This window comes from Aulonocara sp. 'chitande type north' Nkhata Bay, linkage group LG18, assembly GCF_057382095.1.
Source record: "Aulonocara sp. 'chitande type north' Nkhata Bay isolate Kocher_YH1m ecotype deep benthic linkage group LG18, A_spYH_male_GT1.1, whole genome shotgun sequence".
Taxonomy (NCBI): domain Eukaryota; kingdom Metazoa; phylum Chordata; class Actinopteri; order Cichliformes; family Cichlidae; genus Aulonocara; species Aulonocara sp. 'chitande type north' Nkhata Bay.
The window spans coordinates 18300137-18307662 of record NC_141361.1 but is presented as its reverse complement, the minus strand read 5'-3'; the positions used below and the strand labels follow the sequence as shown (position 1 = coordinate 18307662).

The window sequence follows — 7526 nt, the reverse complement described above, 5'->3', positions numbered from 1 at the left end:
TGGTTATACACTAACCATGGAGTAACAGATTTGGACTTTATATGTGATTTATTTTTATTGGAAAAAAGGTCAGGCAGTACTGACACACATGTTCACTGTCAAACAAACAAGCTGATAAATTTTTAAAGTTGTACATTACCGCAAGGTTATTTACCAGGAAAGTACAAAATGTACAGATTTAGAAAAAAAAACCATCCTCAGGCATGATTTTAAATGAATATTCTCAAAAGCAATTTTTTTAAGTCGTGTTATATTTGTCCTACTTCGGTCATTTTTCATTTAAAGTGCTATTGATGTTAAACTTTTCACCCAGCCAATCATTATACACCTTTTTCCAGAACCGAGCCAGAAGTCCAGCAGCTCCAAGTGTGCTTGTGCTTTTGTGGGTCAGCGGGTGTCAAAGGTCACGAGTTTCACTACGTGACAGAGACTGCATGTGTCTTTGTTAATTCTTTACAAATTACGGACACAAAGCTTTTGTGGTCATCCTCTGTTCGTTTATGACAGTTTTATACTCAGCAGGGCCATAATCCAAAAATAAATCAAGTACTTCATTCACAGTTTGTCATTTGCTCATTATGGACATACTCCATAATGAGCGAGAAAAATTGAAAATCAATAACAGATCATAACTGATTAGTATAGCAACAAGCCAGGTTTATATTGGATACAACTGTTGGCAAACATGTGCAAAGTTTCATTTAAAATATAAGATGTTAGAGTTAGAGAAAAATACAAAAACTGTTTAGATCTCGAGTATTTAAACACAAGTAATGGGGTAAGTAATATACAGTTACAAAAACAAACAAGTATTATATCCATTTAAACCGAAATTTGGATTGATTAATACTGCAGCACTGCTGAAAAGCTTTGGCTCGTTCACACGATGAAATGGATTTAATAAAATGGATTTGTTCATGCATTGTTCGCATTTGGTTGCAGATTAATGCCATTTATTTATAAAATTTAACACATTTCTGCAATGGTTATTTTCAGAGCAACAACTACTGGGTCACAAATATAAATAAATAAAAGTACAACAGGTTATGTAAGTTGCAGATCACGGATTTTCTATTCAGACTATTTGTGACATTTTGCTCTGCGATGGTTTTCATCCCTCCCAGGTTCAGCTCTGGAAGCTTTTCAAGCCAAGTACTGGTCTGACAACTCATTAACCAGTTTGTCTCCCATGAACACCTCTCTCTGTTTTAAAAGCTAATTGTTAGCCAGGTTAATGACAGCAGCAAGTTTGCTTCCTCAAGAAAAGGCAATTCACAGTGCACCTGTCACATTTCCTGTAAATTAAGAATAGTGGTAATACTTGAGCATTCCCACACTTTGTAATATATAATATAAACAGACAAAGTGGTTTATTTGGAATTAGTCAGCAACAGTGACACATTTATTTAGTAGTACATTCCACTTTAAAACACAGGAAAAAACAAATTGTCTTCCTTTTTTAAACTTTTTTAAGTTGGCTGGTACGTTGTGAATTGAACCTTTTTATTATTTTATGTGATTTTGTGTAGACCCCAAAAAGCTTAGATTGATATGAGGACTGGAAATAAGGGCAACAGCTATCTTTCTTATACATAAAAGAATCTACATACATAAATCTACATATTTACATACAAAAAATACATATTTTTAATCTTAATCAAATGCAGTTCTATTCCCTAAATGGCTAGCAACTACATTTACCACACATATAAACATGACAATGGCATGGATCTTCTAAATGAACTCTTGTCTAAACATATTCAAAAGAAGAAAATAACTCTCGCCATGTAAAAGTCAAGTGAGCCTCAAGTTTAAAGGAAATATCTGGAATAATAGCCCAAATCTAATGTCCCAGTATTTAATTTACATGAATACATGTGCCGCAACCAGCTGAAACGCTCTCTTGTCGATATAAGATTTCTTTTTGACCTTCAAGAGTTGACATCGCTCCCATGTCCACGAGTCCCTGACCTCATTGTGTCCCCAGCCATTTATGTGTTACCATAAAATCATCTGTTTCTGGCAAACCAGCCATTAAGTGAGTTATGCCTGACTTGGCAGCCGGGAGGCAGCAAGGAAGGCTGTCCAATCCTGCAGACAGGCTAGTCCTAGTTCAGCGGCCCACACACACAAAAAAAGACCCCTTCAATCATTCCCATGGTTCTTATTCTGGGCAGCAAGCATGGTGTCTACAGTTTCCCAGGCCCCTCCTAAAAAATGACACATTCTCAGACCAGATGCTTCAGACAGCCAGTACAGAGCTGTGATTATTAGCAGGGCCTTCTTTTTGTGAGGGCCAGCCTATTTTTAACCAGGGATGAAAGTTTGAATATCCTTCCACCCCTTGAGCACACTAACAACTGCTGCCAGATATTGGAGGCTTTGAGCCCAGACTAGGGGTGCCTGGAGGGCATTGCTCCTATTCGGAGCAGCGCGGCAGCGCTGTGCGGTGTTTCTGGCAATGCTACATTTACTTTCTCTCGCTGCACAGAGCCCACAGATGACTGCCAAAAAAAGGGACCATCGATGAGTGATTGAGAATGCTGTAAAGTTGCCTGGACCTTTGTGAAGACATGTGACCGCCTTCTTGCTCGTTCGCTGGCCAGCAGTGATTGCCAGGGGCATTCCAGGAGGGTATATTTCTCATACATTCCTACATGTTTGCATAGGACTCTGCTGTGGGGGCTGTCATGAGCGAGATGCAGACGACAAGCTGGGTTCTAGAGCAGAATGAGGGCTGTCAAAGCTTCGCTGTATTAGATGATGATGAAGAAAGGCAAATGCTTACACACAGGACAAAATAATGCCTGCTGTGCAGAACAAAGACAAATGATTGCTTTCGGTGACTTACTCACTCAGTCTGTCAGGGCGGAGTTCCCTTCTTTGGTGCTTACTCAGTCTGGAATGGGAAATGACTCTGAAACAGAAGATTGGTTTTTTGTTATTCTGCACTGGCCTTCTGATCTGCACCTCTGCCAGCTGAATGTTGAAAACATGAAAACAGTACACACACACACACACACACACACACACACACACACAAATGTCCATTGTGTCAGTGTGCGTACTCTCCTTAAGTGTTCCTGATTTCACAACACGATCAAACCCACACGAAGCTGAGATTCAAATTCCTCTGTGTGCTATCTGTACAGTAGGGGGAGTGATGGGGATTTAGTTGGGAGGTCAGAAAAAGTGCCATTAAAATGCATCATTGTAAGACCTTGAAATCTGCTGTGTTTAGAGGTCTTGGCTCCGGCACAGTTTACACAGTCTGGGCCACATTCATGCTAAGTAGTTTCTTCAAAGACTCTAAAATATTACAATTTGTTTTAAAAAAAAAAAAAGGGGGGGGGGGGGGGGTTGTGGTCAAAAGAATCCCCTGATTATAATGGTTTTCACTGTTCATTGAATCGACAAAAAAGGCTTAAGGAAACAGAGGGAAAAGTCTCAAACTTAAACCTTTTCAATCTTTTGATTTCAAGAACTCCAAAATTTAATGTTCACATATTTGGCAGTTCATGCCTCAGCTGAACATCAGCTGAGAGAGGTCTAACACAAGGCTGATGATTAAGTGAAAATCAGCCCCCCGCATGGTATTTGGTACTTTAGCTGCGTCCCCATATTGTCTGTAAACAAACACAGGTACAGATCATGCAAATTGTTTTTGCATGCACATGCAACCGATAAGCCTGATATATCGCTTTAACAAAGGCTCTCTGCCAAAGAGTACGAATTCCTCCTGGCCCTCAGACTTCTGCAGGCGCCATTCACCACTGCTCTGGAAATTACTTACCCAAGGGGAGAAGAGAGAGAAAGACTATTTTAGGAGTTTGCCTAAAAATATTTCACAAATAATGACAGGAATGAGTGTACATAGGTCAATGTGAGTTTATGAGCCACTAACAATGCCTGGGATTGTAAATGGCTTGGAAAACGTATGTGATGCATAAAGTGAAGTGAGTGTCTGTGTGTGCAGTCATTCTGTGAGGAGGCTAAATGGAAAGAACATGCAAAGTTCTCTCATTCTTTTGCTCTCTTAGGCCCACTGTGTCTCCCCCTTCAATCAGTCTTTCCCTCATCTTTCCATCTCTCCAGGGAAGGAAAGTCTCCGAGTTTCTCAGGAATGTTGACTTCTCTGTGCTTTGGTCCCCAGAGGGATGTTGGTAGGGGTCTTGACCCTTCTTCTCCTGTATCCCTGGAGCCTATCAGCTAACTAAGTTAGCATGAGATAACTCTCTCCTCCTGGCCCCTATTGTAGCCTCTTACGCTACCCTCCCTTTTTGTTTCCTTCACCCAGGGCTAATATGAGGCAGGGCTTCATTAGAAGCAGGAGAGGATCTATCAACCTACCTTCTAATCTTGGCCTGTGACAACATTTCTCTTTCTACCCTTCTGCACACTGGGGCTATCTCCTTTGCTAAACTGCTAATGGGCATCCAGGCATGTGTTTGTGTGTGCTGCAGTGATTCCATTTATATTTCACAATCATACATTTTTCATTTAAAGTATCAGGTTAAACATGAATTTGTGAAATGTAAGAAGTCTGTGTAATTTATATCTGATCACATGTTCCGACTAACAGAAAATATTACAGTTGTGTAATATCATAGAAAATGTCTTACAGATGCCCAGAGATACTGAATAATTGCGCGGAGTTCAGCTAACCTCCCAAGTACGTCCACTAAGGTTGTTGGTGCTGCTACATGACCAAAAGCCTCTGGGAGCATTTTGTATGTCATCAGAGCTGCACAGGTCAGTCACTTCCATTGTGTACATGGGCTCTGATAAGAGGTATAGGGAAGTGGTGACACATAATTGTTGGAAACTCTAATAGGAAACTGTTTCGGTTTTGTTACATCAGAAACAGCGCTGAGCTCTTTTGTTATCTAGAATTTTATTTGAAATTGTGGTTTGCTTGTTTCAAGTAAGAATCCAAATGACACAAAAACAATTTTTGTGTGAACTAGAGCAAAGATCTCCTCCTCAATAACTGCTTTTCTTATGAACACTTGTAATGATGAACTATTAATCAAATGTTCAATAGATTTTGTAAAAGCATCAATTTTTGCTGGAAGCATGGTCTCTTTGTTGGGAGATGTTGTCATTAAAGTCACACCAGCAAACAGTTCTTTACTTAAGCTAGCATGTTTAAATGTTTGGTTAAGCTTTGTTATGTAGACATTTCACTCATACAATTTTTATTGTGTTTTAATGTTGTTAAATCTACAACAACACGCAGTCCAGGGATGGTGGCAGTAGTGATGGCAGTGCTGTATCTGTGCAGGATATTCTTCTTTGCTTCTTCTCTGCTGCAACCTTTCTATGTCATGGAGGCTATATTCTTCAGTTCCATGACTTAAGATGATTGTAATCTGTCTCTTGTTTATTGTGTATTTTCTCAAGCTTTACTTATTTCCCTGTAAGGTCAGTAACCTCTCAGTTTTCTCCCACACACTCCCACAGTATATCCTGGCTCTAACATGGGTCTACCTCTTGTCCTCCTCACCCCTTTACATTGCCCGAGGTTCCGCTTGAACTTAGGGACACACTTTGTCCCTCAGTGGGAGAACTTGGAACCAGAAGGAAATAGGCCTTTTTCCCAAGATTAAGACAGGCAATGCTCAAGAAAACATGAGGATCTGCTTAAAAAATGTGTCACTGCAGGGAGATGGTGCTTAGTACTAACGCTGAGACTCATTCTCTCATTGTGACTTTTAAGTCATTTAGAAGGTCAAAGCTGGAATGCAAAGCTTCAAATAAGTGATGCATATTTGAACTTGTGACCTAAAATCTGGATTTGGTTAATCTTTTACAAGTTATTTGATGCCATTATTTGTTAGTGCACCCTTGTTGTGCCATACTATATATAAAACCAAAAAAAGTCGCTATTATTTATTATTTATGATTTCCATTCTGGAACTGAAAAACAAAGGAAATGGACAAGCCCATACCTTGTTTAAAATGAACCACAGTATTTTCTTCCCCCTCACTTGAGCCATTTATTGCTCGTCTCTTAAATGAACTAGCTGCCTGCAGACGGATATTACTCACAACTCCAGTGACTGCCAAGTTCTGGTCTGAGGGCCATTAAGGTGTTTAAAGTCAGCCATTCATATTTGTGCTGGATAGCCTTTCTCTATTTTAAATATTCCCCTGAAATTTTTAATGAAATATAGCCACAGCGATTTTTCTGAGAGTGCACCGCATAATGCCTTTCCATCCTGCATAACCAAGCATCATTCAACACCTTAAACGTTATACATGCAAATTATACCTTTGTATTTGCCTTCAGGTGCAGCTGCTATATTTTAACCTTGAACTAAGTTACATTTGAAATTTCTGGCTTTACTTCCAAAGTCCAAAGACCCGAGCGTTAGGTTAATTTGTTATTCTAAACTGGCCATAGGTGTGAATATGAGCGTGAATGCTTGTCTGTTTCTATGTGTCAGAATGTGACAGGCTGACAACCTGTCCAGGCTGTGCACAGCCTCTCCTCCTATGGCAGCTGGGACAGGCCCCAGCCTTACTCTAACACTAACCTGAATTACATTACATCAGAAAATGGATGGATGGATAGATAGATGGATGAATAATTGGATTGATAGTTACGTGCCAGTGCATGTATACTTACAGGTGGGAGGGACCAGGGCAGGGAGTTCAGTTCTGCTGGTATACATTTACAGCTGTAAGCAAATTAAGTTATAGTTAAGTTATTGCTGCTCAAGTTAATTATTCAGTTAACAGTAGTTTAGTAGTTTAGTGTTTCAGCAGTGCACTGTAACGGCTTAACACAGAGAATTTATGTCTCTGTGTTCTCTGTTATTATATTGTCATAGTGTGAAGCTATTTGTGGACCATATGAAGAATAGCAGCTGCATCGGTGTACCTAATAAGGATCCATATAAACTAAACAGCAGCAGCAACTGATGTAACATAACTGAGAAGTTTGTGCTGAAGAGTCAGTGCATGTCAGATTTAGTAAGTACCCCTCATGTCTCTTTGGAACTAAAAATGAGTCATTCATAAGCTTATGCTGTTAGTATGATCTCACTTGAAAACCTGCAAAACAACTGGAAATGTTGGGGATAATCTGCTTCTGGACCTAGAGAAAATGCTTTGTACACACAGATATTATTTTTGTGCTATTACAACTCACACATACATACTGTGCAGAGTTTTAGTTATGCATTCAGGTTCATGATGTAGCTTAAAGTAACTTGTTTATCCTTAAATTTGCTGTGTAGTCAGTAAAGCTGGCCCAGTGTATAGATTTGTTGATTATATAGGATTGCCTCTTGCAGTTCACAGTCTACTGCTTGACCTTTGAGCATATTTACCTCGAACAACCAGCATACTAAGTGATCGAGGTAGAGATAAATGCATTGACAGCATGCCAGCGTCTGCCAGAGTTGCAAGCTGTAACATTTTAATTTTGTTTTGATCTTAACTGGTTATGCCTCTCTTGTATTTTCATTGACTTCATGTGCAATCAAACCACATCAGAAAATGTGCACGTTCTGTCTGAA

The 7526-nt window shown here is 39.6% G+C and overlaps 1 long non-coding RNA gene across 2 annotated transcripts; it reads right to left on the bottom strand.

The window, feature by feature from the left end:
• Positions 1-868: 868 nt before the first annotated feature.
• Positions 869-6686, bottom strand: LOC147308353 (uncharacterized). Of its 2 annotated transcripts, none has more exons than XR_015126116.1 (3): positions 6632-6686; positions 2852-2917; positions 869-2720 (listed from the first exon to the last, which is right to left on the bottom strand). It is a non-coding gene; the product is annotated as an uncharacterized LOC147308353 (long non-coding RNA). The 2 variants fall into 2 exon arrangements; XR_015126115.1 differs by having other exon boundaries at positions 869-2751; positions 2856-2917.
• Between the last annotated feature and the right edge of the window lie 840 nt (positions 6687-7526).